Source organism: Schistocerca serialis, chromosome 11 (genome assembly GCF_023864345.2).
Source record: "Schistocerca serialis cubense isolate TAMUIC-IGC-003099 chromosome 11, iqSchSeri2.2, whole genome shotgun sequence".
NCBI lineage: Eukaryota > Metazoa > Arthropoda > Insecta > Orthoptera > Acrididae > Schistocerca > Schistocerca serialis.
The window spans coordinates 190,592,544-190,619,536 of NC_064648.1; the positions used below are offsets into that span (position 1 = coordinate 190,592,544).

A 26,993-nucleotide genomic window follows, 5' to 3' on the forward strand; every position below is an offset into this window, starting at 1 on the left:
GTGAATGGCGTATTGTGACGAGCCAATTGCTCGGCCACCACTGACCAGACGTTTTGAATTGGTGAGAGATCTGGAGAATGTGTTGACCAGTGCAGCAGTCGAGCATTTTCTGTAAGCAGAAAGGCCCGTACAGGACCTGGAACATGCGGTAGTGCAGTATCATGCTGAAATGTAGGGTTTCACAGGGATCGAATGAAAGGTAGAGCCACGGGTCATAACACATCTGAAATTTAACGTCTACTGTTCAAAGTGCCGTCAATGCGAACACGTGGTGACCGAGACGTGTAACCGATGGCGCACCATACCATCACGCGGTGTGATACGCCAGTATGGTGATGACGAATACACGCTTCCAATGTGCGTTCACCGCGATGTCGCCAAACACGGATGCGACCATCATGATGCTTTAAACAGAACCTGGATTCATCCGAAAAAATGTTTTGCCATTCGTGCACCCAGGTTCGTCGTCGAGTACACCATCGCAGGAGCTCCTGTCTGTGATGCAGCATCAAGGGTATCCGCAGCCATTGTCTTAGAGCTCATAGTCCATGCTGCTGCAAACGTTGTTGAACTGTTCGTGCAGATGGTTGTTGTCTTGCAGACGTCCCCATCTGTTGACTAAGGGTTCGAGACGTGGCTACACGATCCGTTACAGCCATGCGGATAAGATGCCTGTCATCTCGACTGCCAGTGATAGGAGGCCGTTGGGATCCAGCACGGCGTTCCGTATTACCCTCCTGAACCCACCGACTCCATTTTCTGCTAACAGTCTTTGGATCTCGACCAACGCGAGCAGCAATGTCGCGATACGATAAACCGCAATCGCGATAGACTACAATCCGACCTTTATCATAGTCGGAAACGTGATGGTACGCATTTCTCTTCCTAACACGAGGCATCAGAACAACATTTCACCAGGCAACGCCGGTCAACTGCTGTTTGTGTATGAGAAATCGGTTGGAAACTTTCCTCATGTCAGCACGTTGTAGGTGTCGCCACCGGCGCCAACCTTGTGTGAATGCTCTGAAAAGCTAATCGTTTGCATATTACAGCATCTTCCTGTCGGTTAAATTTCGCGTCTGTAGCACGTCATCTTCGTGGTGTAGCATTTTTAATGGCCAGTAGTGTATTAATAATAATGGTAACCTCAGAGTTTTTCAGATGATCCAGTTATCTGTAATGTACTGTCTGCAAGAAGCTGCATAAATATTCAGTCAGATCTTGATAAGAATTCAGAGCGGTGAAAAAACGGCAACTTGATTTATATGTTCATAAATGTAAAACTGTGCCTCCAGAAAATTAAAAATAGTATTCCAAGACTATATCATGGAGTCACTGTTGGAGTTGGCCGACACATAAAAAGTACCTGGTATGAGAAGGAATGAAGACATACGCTTAGTTGTAGGTAAAGCAGGTGACAGACTTCAGTTTACTGGTGGAGAGCGGTCAGCCTACAAAGGACTTTGCTTACAAACCACTCGTACCACCGGTTCTAGAATATTGCTCAAGTGTGTGGGACCCGCACCAGATACGACTAACTAGGGATACTGAACGTATACAGAGAAGGGTAGCACGAATTGTCATGGATTTGTTTGACCCGTAGGAGTGTAACGGAAGTACGCAAGTAACTGAACTTCCAGACTCAGACAGGCCCAAACTATCCCGAGAAAGTCTATTAACAAAGTTTCAAGAACTGCCTTTAGATGGTAATGCTAGAAATATACTTACAACCCTCTACGTACCGCTCACATAGGGATCGTGAGGATAAGATTACAGTAAGTACTAAGCGTACAGAGGCATTCAGTCATTCTTCCCGCGCTCCATACGTGAATGGAACAGGAACAAACCCTGACAACTGGTACTGTGGGACCTACTCTCTGCCGCGGTCGTTTGCAGAGCATGTAGATGTAGATGTAGATGCAAATGTAGAAGATGCTGTTTAGCATCGTATTAGCACAGCGTCTTCCGTAGTTTCGGGCAATTCTCATTCTCATTTTCTTTTCTTTTTTCATCGCAGTGCATCTTAGTTTTCGTTACATCACAGACGCAGGATTTCTGCTGCAGATTTCTTCTGCACTTTTTCGAGCCGGCCTATTCATCCACAGTTGTGCCTACTTGTACTTCGGTCGATTCCAAGTTGAGCTCCCATTTTCTCTTTCAAAATTACCGAATGCTGTTCCTAATTTCAGCTCGCAAGTACTGTGGATTCCTACAAAATTTTAATGATTCCAGTGTAAGTGGATTGCCTGTAGCTATTTGTTATGATTTGCCTAAGGCTTCTGTGCATGTACTGTATTTGCAACATCGAGCGTTTCCTTAACTGTACTTTCCAGTTCCAAAACTCCTGCTGTTTATTCCCTCCAAAGTGTCTCGATAATGTCCGTACTTGGCTTACATACAGGATGGCGCACGAAATGTGTTACCATTTTGTTTTTGAATATAAACTGTATTGTCAATACAATCTGAAAGGAACATATACTACAATGAGGAGCCGTCCATGGAGATTTGTTCTAACTGAGCACATGCTCAATATGTCCGCCATTGGGGAGCCAATTTTGTCCGTCATTGAAGCGAGCTGGAAGCCTGAGTGAAATGATCTGTACGTCGAAATGCTCGTGTAAAAACTCATAGTCCAGACCTCAATCCATGTGACTTTCTTCTTTTTGGGGTACCTAAAGGAAAAAATTTCCCCGAAACGTCCACTTGATTTAATGGAGCTCAGAAAACTTATTTTTCAAGCTTGCGCTGAAATTGCGGAAGACATGTGCCGTAGGTAATCACTAACTTCAGTATTCGTTTGAAGGAAGGTCGGAAACGAACTGGCGGACATATTCAGTATGCGCTGAGTTAGAACAAATCTCCATGGGCGGCTCTTCATTGTAGTATATGTTCCTTTCAGATCGTATTGACAAAGTTCATATTCAAAAACAAAATGGTAACACATTTCGTGCGCCACCCTGTATGTTGCCAGTGAACATGGGCATTCGTTTTAGTAGATTAAAGAATTCCCTATGATCACCATCAGTCACATCCCCCATGCTCCTGTTCTAGCCACCTGGCAACCAGCCTTTCCCGCTCACTCTTTTCTGTTCTACTTCTATCCCACTTAACCTGTTTCCTGCCTCTCCAAGTGCCGCGAGGTTTGAGGCGCCGTGTCACGGATTGCGCGGCCCCTCCAGCCGGAGGTTCGAATCCTCCCACGGGCATGTGTGTGTGTGTGTGTGTGTGTGTGTGTGTGTGTGTGTGTGTGTGTGTGTGTGTTGTTCTTAGCATAAATTAGTTTACATTAGTTTAAGTAGTGTGTAAGTCTAGAGACCGATGGCCTTAGCTTCTTCAAATTGCGCAGTGTCGCCCTTGATTTTAAGTTCTGAACGTTTCTTCCATATCATCATCAATTTCTGAGCTCAGTGATTCTACTGTAGTCGTTAAGGTGCCATATTCGGCAACTAAATCTCAGTTCAGCTCCTCCTTTGACGCCAGCAAGTCTGCAGTCTGCCTTTAACTCTTCGCTGTGTGCTTACTCTTTTTATCAGCGTGGCCAAATTGTCCAGTCATGTTCTGCTCAGAGCTACATGCACTGCTGTCCTCTGTTCACTTATCGTTGCTTCAGCCTCGCCCGCACTCACGCTTAGTAAGTTGTGCACTCGACCCGAAACACTGCTAGCTGTGAGTGGAGCAGGCTGTGCGCATCCTAAATCTAAACATCTCCGCTGCACCACTGAAGTCTGGCTCACTCATTTCTCTCGCATCGGAGGAACCTACTGTTTCATTTTGCACATTTTCGTGGCTAAAATTGGGGAGAATCTATCTCCTACACGTCTCTGTACCTTCGCAGTCTCTTTTTTGGGCATTTCGCATACTGACTCCTCACCACCTTTTTTTCTTTTCTCCTCGTACTGCTTTTGGAGCGACTAACGTAACTATTTTCGAATAACGCAAATGAAAATCTTATACAGAAAAAACACTACCTGAAACACACTTAAATAACATGCTGAATTTTTATTAAGTTCATCACACTGGCTAAACAAGAGTATTCATCACAAGCAACCTGATAGAATGAAAATGAGCTTCACACGCAATTCCCAGCGCAAAATCATTGTCACACCGAGGATTAATTACATTTAAAAAACTCCCCAATGAAAAGGATTACGACGAAAAGCTCCCAAAGTACCATAAACACACTTCACACAAAATTCAAAACAGGCATCAAAGACGACACTGTTTCATAAAGCAAGCAACAACGCTGATCAACCACAATGAAGTAATTGTGTGAGATCTGTAGAAAATAAAATTTACATGTTAGTACACCCTAACAATGTCACAGCATCGACATAAGGTCCCTGGGGTGACCGAAATCCTGTGCAAAAGGGTCTCGCCATTATGAAGGCTACCTGTTCTCCGCAAAATTCAGATTTAATGGCAAAGTCGGTGTTCCGAATGAAACCTGTTCCTGACCTCAAATACCAACAGCCACCAGGCAAAGAGAGGTTATTTTCGTTTTCGTTTCATTGAGCACGCACCACACACACAAACTTAGTTTGTGGCTGAAATTCGTTCAAGTACTGGAAAAATAGCCGAGAAAACCACTACCTGTCAGGCTGTTGTATGAGCTAAGGAATGAAATATCCTCGTACTGGATACACAAGACAACATATTACAATTTTATTGATTGATCGCTATTAAGGGAAGATAAAAACTGAATGATTTGAGGGAGCTTGACTAGGAAGTAGAGTGGCTCTATGAGGTGGTATGTAAAGAGCCACTCGACATTTATGTCTGAATTAAAACACACGAAAATATTAAATGGTGCTTAAACTTCGACATATGGTACGTCTCTCTCGAATGCAGCCTCCAAATGCGGAACCCAATCTGCTAAATATGGGGTAGGATTTACTTGATGCAGACACAGACCATCCATACATTATATAGTTTTGAAGAATGCTTGCTTATTCTGCTTTTAAGTACACTGGGACAGAGAGCAACTACTGTCGGCAGTCAACTTCTGAGGACAAAGGCCCATTGCAAGAATTCACTATAAATCCAATAATTAGACAGTACAACTACTGAATAAGAGCACCTCTACTCTGTACTTGACAAAGAATTTTATGTTCGTTTTTGGCCTCTAATATGAGACACACAACTCGTATGGGGAATGAAGTGGTTCTAGCACTACACATTCCACCCTCCAAAGGGACTTCACAGTTGAAAATATTCTTTCCACAACAATATTTGTGTATAGTACAGCAGGAGCAAAATTCACAAGCGTGTCTATATTTTTACATGAAGTACCTGTACTTTTAAGTGTGTGGAATATATCACACAGTCTCTTAACTGTTTCCAAATTAGCTTTTTCCAATTGCTCAAATTTCTGGGATACAATGTTCACGCATCGTATCTCGTCTGAAATGTTGCACATTAGTCTACTGCCTTAAGAATTATCAGAAAATTTAAAAGTTCAGCCCAAGAAACAGTATTTTTTTTTTTTTTTGTGTTATCCAATGAGATGATTTCAGAGGTTGAGGTGGAGAACTCTACTTTTCCAAACAAGTCACAAAAGTGTCTTAGAATTGGTAAAAGGCTCGTATTTTGACTGAGTGAAAGTACCTTCTTTTCCAAGTTAATTAAAATGGTATTATTTCTTGAAGCAAGCTGAAACTGTGGTTATTTCCAACTTTTGGATTGAATTTAAAAAAAACATTTTCAATGGGCATTGTGTGAAATGAAGCCAAAGAAGTGACTGTCGGTTCTCGAAAATTTGTTTTAGCAACGTGGGACATGTATTCTGAGATAGAAAACAAGATTTCAAAGGTTCATACATGTCAATAACTTTTGTAACTCCTGGCAACAATGACAACCATCTAGTTTTAATACTACCAAGAACTTTCCCGCATCCAGTATCAACGAAATCACAGAAAGATTTCAGTTGGTCCACACGTTGAGGGTAAATGTGTGTCGTGCTCAGTGTAACTTATTTTAAGTTACAGTAGTACGTGAGCCCAGGCACCGATGATCTCAGCATTGATATCCCTGTAACCTTCTTTAACGACAACTTGTCACACTCGTCCGTCGTTTCTGGAGTAGCAAATGATCGACACAAATCGCGAAGCTCGCGCGTAAGTCACTGGCACTCAGCACGATGACGGAAGATGTTGTGTTCACACCTCTCCTCATCCCGTGACCAAAATGCAGCGTCTTTGTTCCATCTTTGCGTTCACCAAAAGCGGTACTGGGAAATCGGTTGACGAAATCCGGTTTTTTGGGGCGCCAGGCGAAGGGTGTGTGTGTTGCCAGCTGTATAGCGCGGTTCGAGATAACTGACTGTGGCGTGGATGGGACGCAGGCGGTCCGGCAGTGCCGACACAGACGTAGACGCCCTGCTGCAGCCGTTCCCTCGCCTGCCGCGCCAGCTGGCAACGCCGCCCCGTGACGTCAGCGCTGGGGGGGGCAGCCGGCTGTCTGTGCGGTCCAGTTGTGACGCAGCAGCCTGGAGGAAAGCGGCGTGCCACGTTGTCCTGCCTGCCCAGACAGAGCTCGTGTATCTTGTGTCTCCACGGGAATACCTCAGAAAGGTAAGGCAGGAATTTATGGGAGCGGCGGATGTTCTGCACGCTTTTGTGTGGTTTTTGTCGCGTAACTCACTTACTGCTCTTGTCTAATACTTTGTCTTACTTTGAAAAATTACGACCGCTACGAACAAAGGGGGTGGCTAACAGTGTGTTAAATTACCGTCTTGAGTGTTCAGTGATTTATTGGTCGTTACTTGTGGCCTTGCACCAGTCTATGAAAACTTGAGCGAGAATAACGTGGAACGAATGGAAAATAACGCCACATTCAGTCGGCTTGTGTTCCGATGTGCCAGTGTAGATTTCCACGGAATTCACGTAGAACAGGCATTTAAAATGAAAACCTCGCGTTCTTGATTATGTTCGTAGGACGCAAGTTTACGAAAACCATCAAACGCAGAACTTTGCAGTAAGCGAGTTTTAGTGCGACAAGGCGTGTAGCGGCTTGCAGGCGTGGGAGAAATTTATTTTTTAATGTTTCGCGTAATGTGGCCGAATTCAGACATCTAAAATGTTGTCAAGATGTACTCATTCAGAGGTATAATCTTAAATTGCGGTTGTCACACAGTAAGAGAAGTACCGCAGTTGGAAACATTGCGCGTCGCGAGGTAACGTGACTAAGGGCGCCGAAATACGCGGACGTTATTCAGCCAGTATTTCAGAATGAGGGCAGTTACCGACTTCCAAGAAACTGCTCGCAAGACTACAAAAACGGGAGAGATTTTTCCGCTACCCCCCCCCCCCCCCCCCGCCTCACTACCCCGGCCACGTTGTCGCTGTTCATGGAGTCAACTTAGACATCAGACGTATCGTTGTAGTTTATCGGTACCTAGCTATTCGCGACGCAGTTTGCAGACAGTATCCCCACACCCCGTAGGGTATCTGCAAGAATTACATCGTCGTACGGCCCACACATCAGCAGACATGACGTGTCAAAAATTTAGACGCGCGATAAACGGGCTTTTCTTTAAAAAGGAGCGCAAATTAGCCAGATTGTATTCACCCAGTATTTCAGAATGAGCACTTGCTTTCGAACACACGTTAAGAACAATTTCAAACCGTTTCTAAACTTTATCTCGCTTACATGCTTAACGTCACATGTTACACACGTAAACTCGTCTGCAAAGTAATTAGATGTAGGAAGCTGCTTCGTGCGTGGGCGTTGCGGATCCTGTAATCCGTTCGCGAATCACAACTCGTGGCGTGACGCCGACACGCTTGTGGCGAGGAGACGCAGCACTCGCGTTCACTTCCGTATTTTCACAATGTTCTGGAGTTAAGGTTATGGCCGACGAGCAATCTGTAGCTTTCCCCAACACCCTCATTACACACGGGCGACCATTTGCGTAGTAGTTGGCGAATTCTTGAGAATTTATCGTAATTTTTGTGCTTCACGAAATAAACATTTCGTATTTTTTATCGCCCTGTCACGTCTCTTCGTTTGTGATTTGTTGATGAAATTTTTTTTTAGCACTCTACAACGCTGCATCGCTTTGTTTGGCTGTTCTCGTGTTACTATTTGTCTGATGAGAGCCCGGTGTGTCGACAAAGGAACGCGTCAGCGATCTGTGAGACGCGCCGTGTTCTGTGCGGCCTGCGCTTCAGTCGTATATTATGTGAGGGAAGAATGAATGTCGGTGATTCTGACGCCGTCACTTACCAGCTTCTTTATTTGACGTTGAAATGACACGATTAAAGTGCAGTGTAGATTTCTACGTGCAGCCTGTAACGGCGGCAGAATCTGGATTTAATTTGTGCCATTTCCAGTGCAACAATTGCGAGAGTCGAGGTAGATTTGTTGTTAGTTTCCGTCAGAGGGCTGAATCACGTCAGAATTATAACATTTGTGGGGGCATTGGCTAATTATGTTTGACAGAAACCTTCAGTAAACATTATTTCGTTTAGCCAGATACTGTTATAGAAGCCTTACCCGTTATTGATGGTAAGTCACAGTTTCGGAATCGTCGGTGGCCACTGACGTCGCATTTACAGACACTTCGGCATGACAAAATACTGAAGACGACCCGTCTTGAAGAGTTCAAAAATGCCATGTCAGACTGCACATCGTCGTAAAACGCAAATTTGAATACCAAAACCATAAAATTGACAATTTTCTTGGCAAACTCAACACGACGACTGTTGAGTGTGCTCCCCTCATCCACTGCCAGCAAAGAACGCGTGACGTCACGGAAAAGTGACTGTCGTCACACGTGACGGACAGGATGATTTGATAAAAGTTGCACGAATTTTATGTATAATAAGTAACCCGGAATCGGTGCTATAAATGCCCTTCACTTTCGTGACGTGGAACTATGTGTGGTGGTTTTCGTATTTATACTCGCCTATCACAAAATATACAACGCAATTGATGCACGCCGTATTAAAGAGCTGTTCAAAACGTATCGTGTGTAGCGAGATAAGATTTTCTGAATTGTAGAAAACTGTGGCATTCACGGATGAACAGTAGCGGCAGCCAAAAGTTTCCTAAAAAAGCCTCCATTTAATCGCGATTGTGTGGAATCAGCTCTTTAGGTGACACATAGATATCCAGTAATAAGGGAGTAAGGTCACTCGTGACTTGGGAATGTGTACAGTGTTTCCTGGTGCTTTCAATTCATTAGGTGTTCTGTCCACCAGTAAAATGTGGTAGCCGCATAAAATTTCACACTGTGGTGTCTCACATGATACTTGGGCTGGCAGTAAACGTGACTCAGCGTGGAGACGGCGGCGAGGTGTCGCCCTGACACGTGGCTGAGGGTAACCTGCGTGCAGGAGGAACCGTGCTGTACCGGTGTGCGGACATTCGCCACGATTTTAGCTGCTCCGAAGGGCTGGGTCCCTTGTCTCCCCCTCCTCCTCGCCCCCCCCCCCCCCCCCGCGTAGTAAAGGTACTTACTGAGCCTTTCCGCTGGTTTACTTAACACAGGACCAGAATCTCTTTGGATTTTCCGCCACATTTCTAGAGATACTTTCGTGAAACTATTAAATGCATCTTGCATTGAAATTCGCACCAAATTTCGAGCCTCAGTAAAACTTCACCAATCTTGGAGATTTTGCGTTCGTCTAAATTATACTCGCCTTTTTCGGTGCTCCGGCGGCAGCTTTCTGTCGTGTTTTGTGTACCATGGGGTATCAGTTCCGTCTCTTATTAATTTATTTGGTACGAATCTCTCGAGTGCTGTTGATAACATTTCTTTGACCTTTAAGCCTCATATGGTCTTCACTTACATAGTTTGGAAGGATTGGGGAGTGTCTCTTACAAAGAAGTCTACCGATTTTTTAGCAGCTTTTATAAATAGATATATTTAGCGTTTAGTTTTGGTGAATTTCTTTGTTACGGAATTGATCCTCGCTACGACTGTGTGTTCACTAATCCCTGTATCCGTCGTGATGCTTGGGATTATTTGTGGCTAAGAGGTCAAGTGTGTTTTCGTAACCATTTCCAATGTGAATGGTCTCGTGAACTAATTGTTCAAAATAATTTAAAGAGACCATTTAGAACAATTACAGAAGTTGTTTTGTATAGGGTCTGAAAATGAACTTTTGACAACATATGGAAGGTAGATTGAAGTCGCTACCAACTATAATTGTATGAGTAGCGTACCTATTTGTGATGAGGCCCAAGTTGTCTTTGAACTGTCCAGCAACTGTTCCATACGAGACCGGGGGTCGGCAAAAGGAGCCAGTTATTACTTTATTCAGGTTGTCGAATATAACCTCTGCCCACCCTAAGTGACAGGAACTATCTGCTTCAATGTCACTTGTGAGTTGGAACAGGCATTACATTATTTTCCCTTACGTTGTGCTTCTTGTTTCTGTTGTAGTGCAGATCATTACAATTAAGGTTTTTCCCTCCAAAACCTAGCATGTTTTCTCTGTGACTCTGTAAATACCAGAGCTAAACAATGTAGAACAACGTACGTTAAAAGCATAGCATTCTGTTTTACCACAGTTCCGTATCTCTAACATTTTAAAAATGTACGTAGACTTTGGATGACATGTCAATCATAGTTCTTATCTCTATTTAGTAGCGTATTTTCAGTCATGTTTTGAACATTGTCCCGCTACACTTTATTAACTGTTTCGCCGCAAGAGATACCGGATTTTAGAGAGTAAATTAATATGGAGTATGTCGTTCTTCTTTTCAAACGTTCACATACCCATTTCTTCTTCCCTTATTGTCTTTTGGGCATGCAGTTGTAGTAATTAAAGTAGGCACATTGCAGTGACCAAAAAGAAATGATTAGCGTACATTCGCACTCTTTTACATCTTTCCGTTCTTGTTGTTCTCATGGCGATAGACTGTTTCTATCTCAATAAGTAAGCGTGAAAGGAAGCTACCGTACAGACAGAGGGATCTGTATTTATACTTGGCACAACTAATCACATACTGACTTAGTCGTCGGTATTGCTTTCGTTTCCCAAATGTTATAAATGTTTAGATTTCGGAGAAGCAGCTCTGTATTTCCCCGAGATGTCGATGGAGGTCCCTTACGTACTGGTTGCATCGAGTAAGATGTGAAGACGGCGGTTCGAAAGCGGACAGAAGTAGTACGAGGAATTGCGTCCCTAACCTGAGGGATCGCTAGTCAAGCTACCTGGCGAAGGGGCAAGTGTGGCAAATGCCCGGCGTGGCAAATGTCCATCATTCGCTGTACCACTGTGTGCTTGTAGTCTGAAGTTGAGCCACTCGCAGAGGTCCATCGTGGGCTGTAACTGCTGTATGGCAGCGAAACTTGGTATGCTAATGCGCCCTTGCGGAACCGATTTACACTGGAAAGAAATGTTCCCATATGTAATGGATTGGGAACGGAACGTGCACAGGAAGGGACAAAGAAGTGAGAAAGGCAGAATGTCGATATTATTAACCGCCACTTGCAGAACTTGTTCAGTATGAGCACCGGAGACTTCCGCGAGGTGTTGCACAGTGACAGATTCGCACCTGGTAACCGACATTGGAATTGATTTCCTCCGGCGCCAACTGGTTTTGCGTTAACGCATTAGCATGTCTACAGTGTTTCGCTGCCTTACCATACTCACAGACGACAGTGGACTTCGGTCAGTAGCTGCATTTTACTTACGAGCACCCGGTACTTGAATGTCTCAGACGGAGAAAAAAAATGGTTCGTGAAAATTTCGCTGTCGCCTTGGTGGCCCATGTGGTCATAAACCATTTAGTAGTTAATCAGTGAAAAAAATCTGCAGTTTTCTCAGACTTCCGTCGTGTGTTTCACTTTTCTCAAAGCATCAAGGCTCTGCAAGTACCCGTATTTCCAGTACAGGCGGCTGTCTAAACTGGAGCAGCTCGCAGCTGCTGATAGCGGCCGTCCACATTGACCCGTGGCGTAATGGTGTGCTGCGTGACGTCACACACACACTCACGGATACAACAGAACGCGTGGCTGCTATGTTATTTTTTGTAAAGTGTGTTGTGGAGAAGTGATCCGTTGCTTGGCCAGAGTTCTGGTACAGGTTGTCAGGTTACAGTATGGTTGTTAGTCAGCGGAGCCAAAGAAATGAAATGTTACAGTAACGATTTTTGTGTGGCACGTATTTCACGCATGTTGGATTTCGAAGAGTGTTGTATGTCCGTTTTGGTGATGCACAGTTGGAATCGGCAGGTTCAGTGCTGGGCACCGCTTGCCCCTAGTGTGGAGGCAGGTCCACACCTGTGCAGCCGGCCGGCCAGCACGGCGCCCCGCGGCAGCCCCCACTCTCCGGACGAGCGCAGACCGCGCTCCCCCGTCCACCGTTTTTTTTTGTCTGTTTTTTTGTACTGCGTCTCACTGTTACGTTCCTGTGTTTCGCGCCCTTTCAAATTTTCGCAAACCCATTGGCCGAGTGGTCTAAACAGAAACAAAATGGCTCTGAAGATCATCGTGCATACATACCTGTGGCGCGAGTTCTCGGTAACATCCAGTATGGCCTCTATTTTGTGTAATCAGTGATCGAGTGGTCTTCTGCTAATATTTCAAGTTCATTTGAGTCAGCCACAGTGCAATGAAACCCTATTTTAATCGCTAGATTTTCGAAAATAAACATTAACGGAAACAGGGCTGTAGTACAATTAGAAACATTGACTTAAATATAGGAGACAACCGCAATTACGACACACACACACAGTTTAATTACACAAACCCGTGACCAGTTTCAGATTTTCAAGCATCCATTGCTAAGTGCTTTTGCAAGCTGATCAGTACTTGCGTTAACCGCCTACGGCCAATCCAGCGATGCGAAATTTCGTCGTTTAGGTAGCAACAAACATCGATGCTCCCTGAAGGAATGAGTAGTCCAAACAACCACAACTGCAACATATCGAGGTAAGATGTACCCGGCACAGTTGTCTCACAGTATTAAAACGGCCCATTCAGCTTCGCCTGTCACACAGCACAGGATACATTAACCCTCGGCGAATCTCCTTCATGCGCCGAAATTACCTGAGGTTTTTCAGTACTCCACTCGCTCACATTGCGGAGATAAACTTTTTCAGTAAAGTGTTAGTTGCTTTGTCGCTGAATATCAGCGTGGGGGCGAAATGTCCATCCTCAATTGATCTACATCTACATCTACATTGATACTCCGCAAGCCACCCAACGGTGTGTGGCGGAGGGCACTTTACGTGCCACTGTCATTACCTCCCTTTCCTGTTCCAGTCGCGTATGGTTCGCGGGAAGAACGACTGTCTGAAAGCCTCCGTGCGCGCTCTAATCTCTCTAATTTTACATTCGTGATCTCCTCTGGAGGTATAAGTAGGGGGAAGCAATATATTCGATACCTCATCCAGAAACGCACCCTCTCGAAACCTGGCGAGCAAGCTACACCGCGATGCAGAGCGCCTCTCTTGCAGAGTCTGCCACTTGAGTTTATTAAACATCTCCGTAACGCTATCACGGTTACCAAATAACCCGGTGACAAAACGCGCCGCTCTTCTTTGGATCTTCTCTATCTCCTCCGTCAGCCCGACCTGGTACGGATCCCACACTGATGAGCAATACTCAAGTATAGGTCGAACGAGTGTTTTGTAAGCCACCTCCTTTGTTGATGGACTACATTTTCTAAGCACTCTCCCAATGAATCTCAACCTGGTACCCGCCTTACCAACAATTAATTTTATATGATCATTCCACTTCAAATCGTTCCGTACGCACACTCCCAGATATTTTACAGAAGTAACTGCTACCAGTGTTTGTCCCGCTATCATATAATCATACAATAAAGGATCCTTCTTTCTATGTATTCGCAATACATTACATTTGTCTATGTTAAGGGTCAGTTGCCACTCCCTGCACCAAGTGCCTATCCGCTGCAGATCTTCCTGTATTTCGCTACAATTTTCTAATGCAGCAACTTCTCTGTATACTACAGCATCATCCGCGAAAAGCCGCATGGAACTTCCAACACTATCTACTAGGTCATTTATATATATTGTGAAAAGCAATGGTCCCATAACACTCCCCTGTGGCACTCCAGAGGTTACTTTAACGTCTGTAGACGTCTCTCCATTGATAACAACATGCTGTGTTCTGTTTGCTAAAAACTCTTCAATCCAGCCACACAGCTGGTCTGATATTCCGTAGGCTCTTACTTTGTTTATCAGGCGACAGTGCGGAACTGTATCGAACGCCTTCCGGAAGTCAAGAAAAATAGCATCTACCTGGGAGCCTGTATCTAATATTTTCTGGGTCTCATGAACAAATAAGGCGAGTTGGGTCTCACACGATCGCTGTTTCCGGAATCCATGTTGATTCCTACATAGTAGATTCTGGGTTTCCAGAAATGACATGATACGCGAGCAAAAAACATGTTCTAAAATTCTACAAGAGATCGACGTAAGAGATATAGGTCTATAGTTTTGCGCATCTGCTCGACGACCCTTCTTGAAGACTGGGACTATCTGTGCTCTTTTCCAATCATTTGGAACCCTCCGTTCCTCTAGAGACTTGCGGTACACGGCTGTTAGAAGGGGGGCAAGTTCTTTCGCGTACTCTGTGTAGAATCGAATTGGTATCCCGTCAGGTCCAGTGGACTTTCCTCTATTGAGTGATTCCAGTTGCTTTTCTATTCCTTGGACACTTATTTCGATGTCAGCCATTTTCTCGTTTGTGCGAGGATTTAGAGAAGGAACTGCAGTGCGGTCTTCCTCTGTGAAACAGCTTTGGAAAAAGGTGTTTAGTATTTCAGCTTTACGCGTGTCATCCTCTGTTTCAATGCCATCATCATCCCGTAGTGTCTGGATATGCTGTTTCGAGCCACTTACTGATTTAACGTAAGACCAGAACTTCCTAGGATTTTCTGTCAAGTCGGTACATAGAATTTTACTTTCGAATTCAATGAACGCTTCACGCATAGCCCTCCTTACGCTAACTTTGACATCGTTTAGCTTCTGTTTGTCTGAGAGGTTTTGGCTGCGTTTAAACTTGGAGTGGAGCTCTCTTTGCTTTCGCAGTAGTTTCCTAACTTTGTTGTTGTACCACGGTGGATTTTTCCCGTCCCTCACAGTTTTACTCGGCACGTACCTGTCTAAAACGCATTTTACGATTGCCTTGAACTTTTTCCATAAACACTCAACATTGTCAGTGTCGGAACAGAAATTTTCGTTTTGATCTGTTAGGTAGTCTGAAATCTGCCTTCTATTACTCTTGCTAAACAGATAAACCTTCCTCCCTTTTTTTATATTCCTATTAACTTCCATATTCAGGGATGCTGCAACGGCCTTATGATCACTGATTCCCTGTTCTGTACATACAGAGTCGAAAAGTTCGGGTCTGTTTGTTATCAGTAGGTCCAAGATGTTATCTCCACGAGTCGGTTCTCTGTTTAATTGCTCGAGGTAATTTTCGGATAGTGCACTCAGTATAATGTCACTCGATGCTCTGTCCCTACCACCCGTCCTAAACATCTGAGTGTCCCAGTCTATATCTGGTAAATTGAAATCTCCACCTAAGACTATAACATGCTGAGAAAATTTATGTGAAATGTATTCCAAATTTTCTCTCAGTTGTTCTGCCACTAATGCTGCTGAGTCGGGAGGTCGGTAAAAGGAGCCAATTATTAACCTAGTTCGGTTGTTTAGTGTAACCTCCACCCATAATAATTCACAGGAACTATCCACTTCTACTTCACTACAGGATAAACTACTACTAACAGCGACGAACACTCCACCACCGGTTGCATGCAATCTATCCTTTCTAAACACCGTCTGTACCTTTGTAAAAATTTCGGCAGAATTTATCTCTGGCTTAAGCCAGCTTTCTGTACCTATAACGATTTCAGCCCTGCCCTGCCCTGCCCTGCCCTGCAATGTGGCGCAAATGTGGAGGCGCCGGCCGTAACAGTCCGCTTTTAATTGTTGTAAAGGATCCGGACAGTACGGTTTGGAGTGTAACCGCCGACGCACTGTCTTCCACACACTTTGCTGCCGTGTTCAGAGTTCGTGGCTTTTGCGTGCTGTTGACTTGTGTGGACTGCGTACAGAAATCTCGTTCAGCCCCCCCACCCCTTACACGGTTTTTTGCACCTGCCACATTTGGCCAAATACCTCGCATGTTACAACACACGAAAAGTCTTCCCTTGCCTTGTCGGCATTTTGGCAAGGCGCTGAATTCGTAATGGCATGCAATCATATTCGTACATCTAATTCTGCGGAAAAATTCGAATTCTGGAAACGAGTGAATCGTTCATGGTAGCCCTCTGTCTCGCCTTTTACCCGTCGTCCTTAGTTTCTGCACCAGTACGGTGCTGAGCAGCCCAACTCATGATCTCGATCCCCTTGCTCATTTTACACAAGGCCAGGAATTCTTTAAATTCTTAGTCACTCTGGTTGACAACATTGCATTTACGGATTATTTCAATAACGTACGTAATATCTGTACACGTAATGTGCCTCCAGGAACACCCGCGAAATGTTAACCATCAAAGTACTTCCGTGCCCTTACAATTAATCACTGCAGCGCCTAATATTTAATTCACAGAATCTGGTACTTTCTGAACACGCTTGGTTACACTTCACGTGCTGACTTTAATCCCAGTACATACACTGTGTACCTTAGTGTCGGGAATCTTTCCGTAAGCAATGAAAGATAATGTACGTAAATGATGAGTATATGCCTGCTTCTACTGAACCCATATTAATCCTCTGTGGTACACAAGTTAATTATGTACGTACATGTAAACGATGCAGTTCCGCGTGTAACTGACGTATACGAAGACGCAGGTATCGTTAATACGTCGAGTGTAAGTGTTTGAATTCTAAAATTGGATGTTGAAGTTCGTTATGTGGAGAGCCAAGTACGGAAACCACTGCATCAGTGGCTTTATTCTTCTTTCAAAATAATGCTGAGAAATTTATACACAAGTGCGTTTTAACGCGTAAATACCTAGTGTATGGTGAGCTGTCAGTGTTGCTGTTCATTAACTTGTAATTCACGCCCTACCTACCCTTAGTTCACTTACAGTATCACTGAAGCGTCGTTCCTTTCCGTACGTAAAATTCGGAGTACAAGTTACGAAATGCCACTGTAGGTGAAGTAACGTTCTCTAAAGCACTGCAGGACCTTTGCTTGTCTCTGAGTTGCACACCAGATACAATGAATTTTCGTCTCTTTTATTGACGATTAAAATGCGTAATACTTGGGCAAATCTGCTGATAGCAAATGTCGTTCTGCTTACTGTTTATCAAAATATGTCCCCGACCTTCATGCCTCCTTTCTTTTGTCGTGTAAATTTTGCCAACTCCAAGGAAACAAGACGACCGGCAAGTCAGGGATTTTTGTCTCCTTATCTATGAGTTTCAAACAGCTGTTTCTCTTTCTTTTTCTCCTACAGAAATTAGTATTGCGTATTTCTTTATACTTACCGCGTGTACAAATTATTTCCTCTTTTTTACTTGTTTACATAAAAATATGCAAATAATCGTTACCACCTAGATGGACGTAAAACATAAAAAATATATCTATGGACGGTTAGTCTCTAAATTGGCTAAAAGAGAATTACTACCACCTTTGTAGCCTCTTTCATGTAGGTGCTTTAAAAATATATTCATTACATGATGAACGGTGCAGTTTTTTATAAACTCACGCAAAGATTTATTAACGTGACTTTTCTCGACCGAAATATTTCAGACAGGACTAAAGAAAACGATGGCGTCCACTCTTGGCAGTTTTTGTGTGGTGATCCACAGTGCGGACCTTACTGTAGTTAGTTTCTTACTGTGCTTAGTTTGAAGCGTCACAAATTAAACTTGGTATTTGAACCTAAAGTAATTGCAGCTTGCGGTTAGATTGTAAGAATTCGTATATTTAACTAAGAGATTTCGAGGGACTTTTTTCCTTGCTCTTTCTTCAATACAAAGCCACTAAATGTGGCACCAGTGCTCCGGTAGTGTAAAACCGAATACGGCGACCGGTCAGTCTCCTCTGCATCAACGAATCAGAGCGCAGACAACAGCCACTTACTGGGACTGTCGAAAGTGAGCAGCGCAAATATATAAGGGTTACTGCAAAAAACAGCCGCCATAAAATAAGTTCTGGCCATCGTACTCGGCGCAGCACAACGGAACAGACAGGAAAAATTTAGGTTCCTCTTCCGCCCACGAATGGCGCGTGGGTAGGGTGATCCTCGGTAAGGCGTCTTTATTGGCCGCAGTTTCTCGATTTTTCTCGTCGTCGTCATTTCCCTGCAAGCCTGGAAGCTTCGAGGAGACGCGCTGGCACGGCGGAACAGCGGCTTGTGGGCAGGAAGCGGGCGTCCGCACAGTGCAGACAACTGCGGGTCGCCAGTCCAGGGTCAGCGGGTGACGTCACGCGGCGAGGCTGGTGGAAACCGGCTGCAGTGAGAAACACAGTGGCAGGAAGGGGGGGGGGGGGGGGGCAGCAGCGAGACTGACGTCACGGCGCAGCGAAGAACGGCTTCGGTGAACAAAAAGTACCTTCCTCCATATTCCGCAAAGTCGTGTGAGGTTTGAATCTGTAGGTGGTTACTTAGTTTTACTGCATGCCCCATCAAGACATTAATTTTGTGGTGCTTATGTTTAGATTTGATTCATACATGAGAAGTGTGTTGGAAAAGAGCACTATAACGTATTACGGTTATGCACATGAGGGTATACAGGTACATTCATGGCGGTGCATTTTGTGTGGTTCATATCGTTTGAAAGATGTTTCACGCTGATACGGAAAACACTGGGGCGTAAAATGTGTACGCCACAGGAAGTTTTCAGGCAGAAGAACGTTTCCTTCAGCTTGTATAAATCATACAGAAGTGTACATGTTGGCATAATTTGACAACAGTAATTGTATAAATTTTTCGTTCCTGTTTAGATATATAGTAAAAGTTGTCTGTGGACTGGCGCGGACACACACACACACACACACACACACACACACACACACACACACACACACACACACACACACACGAGTGGTCCTACAAGAGTTTAGTTTCTACCGACTGAGCTGCGGAGGCATGGAAACGGACTGAGGCGGCGGTGTTGGCCGGGAGATTTGCTCCCGGGGTTGCTCGGCCGGTAGGAGAAAGCCGTCCCGTTTCACTCGACTTGGCCCATCTGCTCGGCGGTGAGATGAGCTGAAGTTACGGGGGCGGCGCAAACACCCAGACCCCGAGAGAAGGAAATTAGCGGCTCTGTCGGGAATCGAACCTGGGACGCTAACCACGGACTGCGGACACTGCTGCACCGACCGTGATGTGAAGATGTTCTACAAAACAAAAATCTACTCGCATTTTGACCTAGAACATGCGACTTTCTTCTCAGGTGGGTCTCTGATAAGAGCCATGCTGTCCGTTCAACGGAAAGAAAGATTGTGTTTTGCGGCATCGAATATCCGCTGACAAACTTCGGGGTCACGTTATTCTGTTTACACTTGTTAATAAATGAAATGGCCATGCTAGTACTCGCAATTATGTAGGAAAATTATATTACAAATCGCCTACTTTCAAAAAGAAATTCATAGCTCAGATCCTCAATAACAGAATTGCGGAATTGTATACAAAGAAAGATGGGTTAAACGAGAAAGCTTACTTGTTGTATCTTGAAATATTGATGCACTATTCGAAGTCTTAAAATTATCGAATAGATGATTTTTGGGCACTGGCCAATGATTTCATTGGTAAACAGAAAGAAGAAACACGCTGCAAGTCATGCGAAAAAGCGTCAAATTTGTGTAAGGGTGTTATCAGAGGTAACCAACAAGGATGTTCGAATAATAAAGTTTTAAACCCACGTTCTGTGAACGTGTTATTAGTAAAACTTATATAATATTTCCAACAGCTAAGACCCAGTTACTGTCCAAAGGGCTGAAATTCAATATCGCACCTGCGATTAAAGAACCACACGTGGTAGACAATTTCATAGCAGGCCTTAAATTAGGTTTGGAGTGTACCAAAACGCCAAAGAATGTTCAAACGCGGTTAGGCTAAGAATTCTGTGAAATCTTAGGAAATGAATTGTCTGTCGCTCAATCAAAGCATTACGTCATAGAACCGTGAAAAGTTTTAATCGTAAACTGGAGAATAATGGCGCCCTAGTTACGAAAGCTGATAACGGGAACTCGTTAATTATAGCTTCCGTATTTCGGTTACTTCGGCCGGCTTTAAACATCTAAAATGTTGTAATGTACTGATTAAGAGGTATAATCTGACACGCAGTAAGGAAAGTATCACATGATCCTCTTGTGGTGCAGCTCTTCTTGTTGTCTCCGTGCTTGCTAAGAAAATGGGATGAGAAGCTCGGCCTTATGCAAGACACCTTTTTTCTTTATTTCACACATACATGTTTCAGCACTTTTGTGCTTTAGTCAGTGGGTTCTATGTCTGTTTTTAACTGTAAATTTGTAGTGGTTCTAGGCGCGCAGTCCGGAACCGCGGGACTGCTACGGTCGCAGGTTCGAATCCTGCCTCGGGCATGGATGTGTGTGATGTTCTTAGGTTAGTTAGGTTTAAGTAGTTCTAAGTTCTAGGGGACTGATGACCACAGAAGTTAAGTCCCATAGTGCTCAGAGCCATTTGAACCATTTTGAACTGTAAATTTGTTCTTAACATATTAACATTTGTGTCGTTTACAACATTATGTAAAAGTTGCATTTATAACTTAATTGGCGAAAAGTGGGTGTAATCATGAGTAACATGCGTTACATGATATTATTGTCCACTTATTTTGGTAGCTGTTTTGCTACACAATGTACAACTTGTCATCTGCAAACAGCAAAACGTAATTTATTTTAAATGCGAACATTTTTAGGTTAGGCATTACCGTGACTGTTACTGACATTAAATGAAACAACAAGTTCACTGTTACCAGTCACCGTTTTATTTATTTCCACGACGCGTTTCGAAGGTTTAAACCTCCGTCATCGGGTGGATTTATATTAGTAAGTATTACATTTGTGTGTTGTCTTACGATTTTTTGTTTGTTATGCATTTACGAACGGAAATAAGACTGTGTCGCGTTTTCTTTCCGTAACTTACAGTTTTGAAGTTGTGGTACGTTTCCCTGTATTGTTGGGGAAGTAAATAGGCTTACTTCTGTGCCTTTGTTCGCGTGGCAATGCAGTTTGTCAAAACATGGGCGGAGTTTTCGCTGCCATTACGTGTTGTTGTGGCTGTGTGGCGTTCATTTGTTTCGTAGCGTGTTCTGCTGGGTGAGGCGCGCGAGCTTCAATTACATTTGGCGTTAGTGGTGTGTGGGTTTGTGTGTGTGTGTGTGTGTGTGTGTGTGTGTGAGAGAGAGAGAGAGAGATATGAGTACTGGGGCAGAGAGAGATAGATAGATAGATAGAGAGAGAGAGAGAGAGAGAGAGAGAGAGATAGATAGATAGATAGATAGATAGAGAGGATTTTGTGTGTGTGTGTGTGTGTGTGTGTGTGTGTGTGTGTGTGTGTTACTTGTATAGTTCTTCTATTGTAGCGAAGAGGGTTTTGTTGCACAGTGATGTGTATTTACTGAGTACTTTACTTACTTGGGCTCTTGATTTTTGGATGTGGTAGTTTTCCTCTGTAGCTAATTTTTGGTATAGGCTGCTGCTAGTTTTTAGGATGTGAAGGTCAGTTGTTGGGTGGTGGTTGTGTGCTACCAGGTGGTCTGCAAATGTTGAGTGTGTGCTATTGCTTTTCAGTGCTCTGAGGTGTTCATTATATCTGGTTCTGAAGGTCCTGCATGTTTGGCCCACATATACAGATTGACAGCAGTTGCAAGTAAGTTGGTAGATGCCGGACTGGCTGTATTTGTCAGTGTTGGTGGTATTTCTTCCGAGTCTGCTCTGTATTGTGTTGTTGGTTCTGTATGCTATGTTGAGTCCTTGTTTCTTTAGTATATTACCCACCCTGTGTGTGACCTTGTTGTTGCAAGTCATTATGTGCCATTTGTTGCTTACTGCCTGCTGATTTGTTGTGTGATGTGTGTGTTTGATGGTTATGTGCTGTTTGTTTCTGTATTTTCTGGTTTATTTTGTCTACTCTCTTTGCGTCATATCCATTCTCCTTTGCAATTTGCTTTATCGTGTTCAGTTCTTGTGTGTAGTCATGCTTGTTTGTGGGTATTTTGTTCAGCCTGTGAAGTAAATATCTGAAGCTGGCTTGTTCGTGAGATATGGGGTGATTGGATTGGTTATGAATAATGGTGCTGGTGGGTGTGGGTTTTCTTTAGATTGTGAATTCATGTTTGTGGTTTCTCTTGTGTATAGTGAGATCTAAGAAATGAAGTTTTTCATCTGTTTGTGTTTCTATGGTGAATTGTATTTGTGGGTGGATGGAGTTTATCATGAAGTTCTTTTATGCGAGACAGTGGTTCATCTATTAAGCAAATTATGTCATCTATGTATCTGTACCAATATACACTCCTGGAAATGGAAAAAAGAACACATTGACACCGGTGTGTCAGACCCACCATACTTGATCCGGACACTGCGAGAGGGCTGTACAAGCAATGATCACACGCACGGCACAGCGGACACACCAGGAACCGCGGTGTTGACCGTCGAATGGCGCTAGCTGCGCAGCATTTGTGCACCGCCGCCGTCAGTGTCAGCCAGTTTGCCGTGGCATACGGAGCTCCATCGCAGTCTTTAACACTGGTAGCATGCCGCGACAGCGTGGACGTGAACCGTATGTGCAGTTGACGGACTTTGAGCGAGGGCGTATAGTGGGCATGCGGGAGGCCGGGTGGACGTACCGCCGAATTGCTCAATACGTGGGGCGTGAGGTCTCCACAGTACATCGATGTTGTCGCCAGTGGTCGGCGGAAGGTGCACGTGCCCGTCGACCTGGGACCGGACCGCAGCGACGCACGTATGCACGCCAAGACCGTAGGATCCTACGCAGTGCCGTAGGGGACCGCACCGCCACTTCCCAGCAAATTAGGGACACTGTTGCCCCTGGGGTATCGGCGAGGACCATTGGCAACCGTCTCCATGAAGCTGGGCTACGGTCCCGCACACCTTTAGGCCGTCTTCCGCTCACGCCCCAACATCGTGCAGCCCGCCTCCAGTGGTGTCGCGACAGGCGTGAATGGAGGGACGAATGGAGACGTGTCGTCTTCAGCGATGAGAGTCGCTTCTGCCTTGGTGCCAATGATGGTCGTATGCGTGTTTGGCGCCGTGCAGGTGAGCGCCCCAGTCAGGACTGCATACGACCTAGGCACACAGGGCCAACACCCGGCATCATGGTGTGGGGAGCGATCTCCTACACTGGCCGTACACCACTGGTGATCGTCGAGGGGACACTGAATAGTGCACGATACATCCAAACCGTCATCGAACCCATCGTTCTACCATTCCTAGACCGGCAAGGGAACTTGCTGTTCCAACAGGACAATGCACGTCCGCATGTATCCCGTGCCGCCCAACGTGCTCTAGAAGGTGTAAGTCAACTACCCTGGCCAGCGAGATCTCCGGATCTGTCCCCCATTGAGCATGTTTGGGACTGGATGAAGCGTCGTCTCACGCGGTCTGCACGTCCAGCACGAACGCTGGTCCAACTGAGGAGCCAGGTGGAAATGGCATGGCAAGCCGTTCCACAGGACTACATCCAGCATCTCTACGATCGTCTCCATGGGAGAATAGTAGCCTGCATTGCTGCGAAAGGTGGATATACACTGTACTAGTGCCGACATTGTGCATGCTCTGTTGCCTGTGTCTATGTGCCTGTGGGTCTGTCAGTGTGATCATGTGATGTATCTGACCCCAGGCATGTGTCAATAAAGTTTCCCCTTCCTGGGACAATGAATTCACGGTGTTCTTATTTCAATTTCCAGGAGTGTATTATTTTGTACTGTTTTGGTATTACTATTTTGTCAAAGATTTGTTTTTTCCATCTGACTGAGGACAATGTCAGGTAGGAGGCCACTGATTGGGGATCCCATGGGTAGTCCATCTTGTTGAGAGTAAAATCTGTCGTTGAATGTGAAGTAGTTTCGTTCTGTGATGAGCCTGAGTATGGATAATATTTCTTGTATGTTTGTTGCGGGTATGTTTCCTTGCAGTTGGAGGTTTCTTTCTATTATGTTGATGGTTTCTTCTGTTGGGGTGTGTTTGTGTACATTGAAATTATATCAAATGAAACCAATGTTGCTGTGTTTGGTATGTTTTCATTTCTTACTTTGTCTAAGACTTCTGTTGTCAGTGTATTTGTATATTGTCTGTAGCAGAGTGTGTTTGGTGAAGTGGTATTTTGTGGCTTTGGTGAAGTTTATTCAAACATATGGGTATTCTGGGTTTGTGAACTTAAGGCAATGATTTTAGGGTGGGGGCCTTGGGATTTTACTGTATCATTTTTTAATCTGTGTTTCTGTGAAAATTGTTTCTGTTTCTCAGGGTTTTCTGTAACTCACTTTGGTATCGGTTTGTTGGGTCACTGGTTAATTCTGTGATGTTGTTGCTTTGGATGAGTTCTAATATTTTGTGAATGTATTCCTGTTTGTTTATGACTATTATTGAATTACTTTTGTCAGATTTTGTGATGATGGCATTTTCTTGTGTTAATTTATTCTGTAGCATTCTGTAGGTTTTTTCTTCAGGAGTCCTAGTGTTTTCTTTTATGGTGGTTTCGTTCTCTTTGATTATGTTTCTTATTTCTTCAGCAATTAGTTCTCTTGTTAGGTTTGCATTGAATACACGTGTGTTTAGCCTTTCTTGTTGCTTTATGATGTTTTCAGTTGCTGTTATATTTTCTACTGTCCTGTGTTATGTTTGGGACTCTTTTCAAGTAGGCTGCTTTCTTGTTCAGATAATGTTATGTCCATTAGATTAATCACTGTTTTGTGAAAGGTGTGTTTGTTGTATTGGTGGTGGTATTGGTGGGTGTTTGTGTGATGTAACATTCTTGTGAGTTTCTTTTGTTGGATTGTCTGTTTCCTGCCTATTATGGTATCTGTGTATGCTCTAACCCTGTACATTAGTTCATTATGTGATTAGCTAGTTCTATATGCAATCTGTATAATTCAATATTCAGAGTCAGTTTTTGGAATACAGAGACCGGATTTCTTGCTTTATTCACATGATTTCTGCTTTACGTTTTGTCTGCTGTGCTGCTGGTGACATGTTGTTTACAGTTATTGTTATATAGTTAGGTACAATTTTATAAGCCAAACATAGTTTATTGAACTTAATGTTGAGTATGGTTTTATGAAATCTGATGGTTGTTCTGATATATGTTGAAGAGCTGCGATGGAAATACCTGGCTTGGTGTAGAAATAATCATCTTGTGGTGCAGTTCTTCTTGTGGTCTCCATGATTGCTAAGAAAATGGGATGTATCACAGCTGGAAACTTGGCGTGTCTCGATATGACGTAACTCACAGTTCTGAAATACGTGGTCGTCATTCACCCAGTAGTTCAGAATGATGGCAGTTAGCGACCCGGAACCAACTTCAGACAACATTTCAAACACTTGAGATAATTTCCTCTAATGTCACCCCGCCCCACACACATACACATACACACACGCACATAAACATGCGCGCGCACTGGGAGATTGGCATGTCGAACATTTAGTCGCGTGAGAGATTTTCTTTTGTTTAAAAAAGAGTGTCAACTAGCCACACTGTAATCCAACTGTGTTTCAGAATGAGAGCACTTGTCCACATCGAACACACGTTAAGAATAATTTCAAACCGTTCCCAAACTCCTCTCATACATGCGTAACGTAGGATATCACACGCGTTAACTCATTTATAAAGCAACCAGTCGTCGGGCGCTATTTCGTGTGTCGGCATTGCGTGTCCTGTAATCCACTTGCGAATCAGAACCCGTGACGTCATCCCGACATGGTTGTGGCGATGAAACGCAGCACTTGCGTTCATTTCAGTTTGTTGTTGTTGTGGTCTTCAGTCGTGAGACTGGTTTGATGCAGCTCTCCATGCTACTCTATCCTGTGCAAGCTTCATCTCCCACTACCTACTGCAGCCTACATACTTCTGAATCTGCTCAGTGTATTCATCTCTTGGTCTCCCTCTACGATTTTTACTCTCCACGCTGCCCACCAATACTAAATTTGTGATACCTCGATGCCTCAGAACATGTCCTACCAACCGATCCCTTCTTCTGGTCAAGTTGTACCACAAACTCCTTTTCTCCCCAAATCTATTCAATACCTCCTCATTAGTTATGTGATCTACCCATCTAATCTTCAGCATTCTTCTGTAGCACCACATTTCGAAAGCTTCTATTCTTGACTAAACTATGTATCGTCCACGTTTCATTTCCATACATGGCTACACTCCATACAAATACTTTCAGAAACGACTTCCTGGCATTTAAATCTATACTCGATGTTAACAAATTTCTTTTCTTCAGAAACGCTTTCCTCTCTACTTCGACATTCATCAGTTATTTTTCTCCCCAAATCGCAAAACTCCTTTACTACTTTGTCTCATTTCCTAATCTAATTCCCTCAGCATCACCCGACTTATTCGACTACATTCCATTATCCTCGTTTTGCTTTTGTTGATGTTAATCTTATATCCTCCTTTCAAGACACTGTCCATTCCATTCAACTGCTCTTCCAAGGCCTTTGCTGTCTCTGACAGATTTACTATGTCATCGGCGAACCTCAAAGATTTTGTTTATTCTCCATGGATTTTAATACCTACTCCGAATTTTCCTTTTGTTTCCTTTACTGCTTGCTCAATATACAGATTGAACAACATCGAGGAGAGGCTACAACCCTGTCTCACTCCGTTCCCAACCACTGATTCCCTTTCATGCCCCTCGACTATAAGAGCCATCTGATTTCTGTATAAATTGTAAATAGCCTTTCGCTCCCTGTATTTTACCCCTGCCACATTTAGAATTTGAGAGAGAGTATACCAGCCAACATTGTCAAAGACTTTCTCTAAGTCTACAAATGCTAGAAACGTAGGTTTGCCTTTTCTTAATCTAGCTTCTAAAATAAGTCATAAGGTCAGTATTGCCTCACGTGTTCC

At 44.0% G+C, this 26,993-nt stretch overlaps 1 protein-coding gene across 2 annotated transcripts in view; it reads left to right on the forward strand.

Annotated features, from left to right (window-relative positions):
- LOC126426740 (ankyrin repeat domain-containing protein 23-like) overlaps positions 1 to 26,993 on the forward strand; it is a 107,251-nt gene that overhangs the window by 11,650 nt on the left and 68,608 nt on the right. Inside the window, exon 1 of one of the 2 annotated variants that reach the window (XM_050088711.1) lies at positions 6,433 to 6,569. The exons of the other annotated variant lie outside the window; for it this stretch is intronic. The gene's annotated coding sequence lies outside the window, so the exon portion shown is untranslated. Of the gene's footprint in view, positions 1 to 6,432; positions 6,570 to 26,993 lie in introns of those variants that run through there. 2 annotated transcript variants of the gene reach the window in all.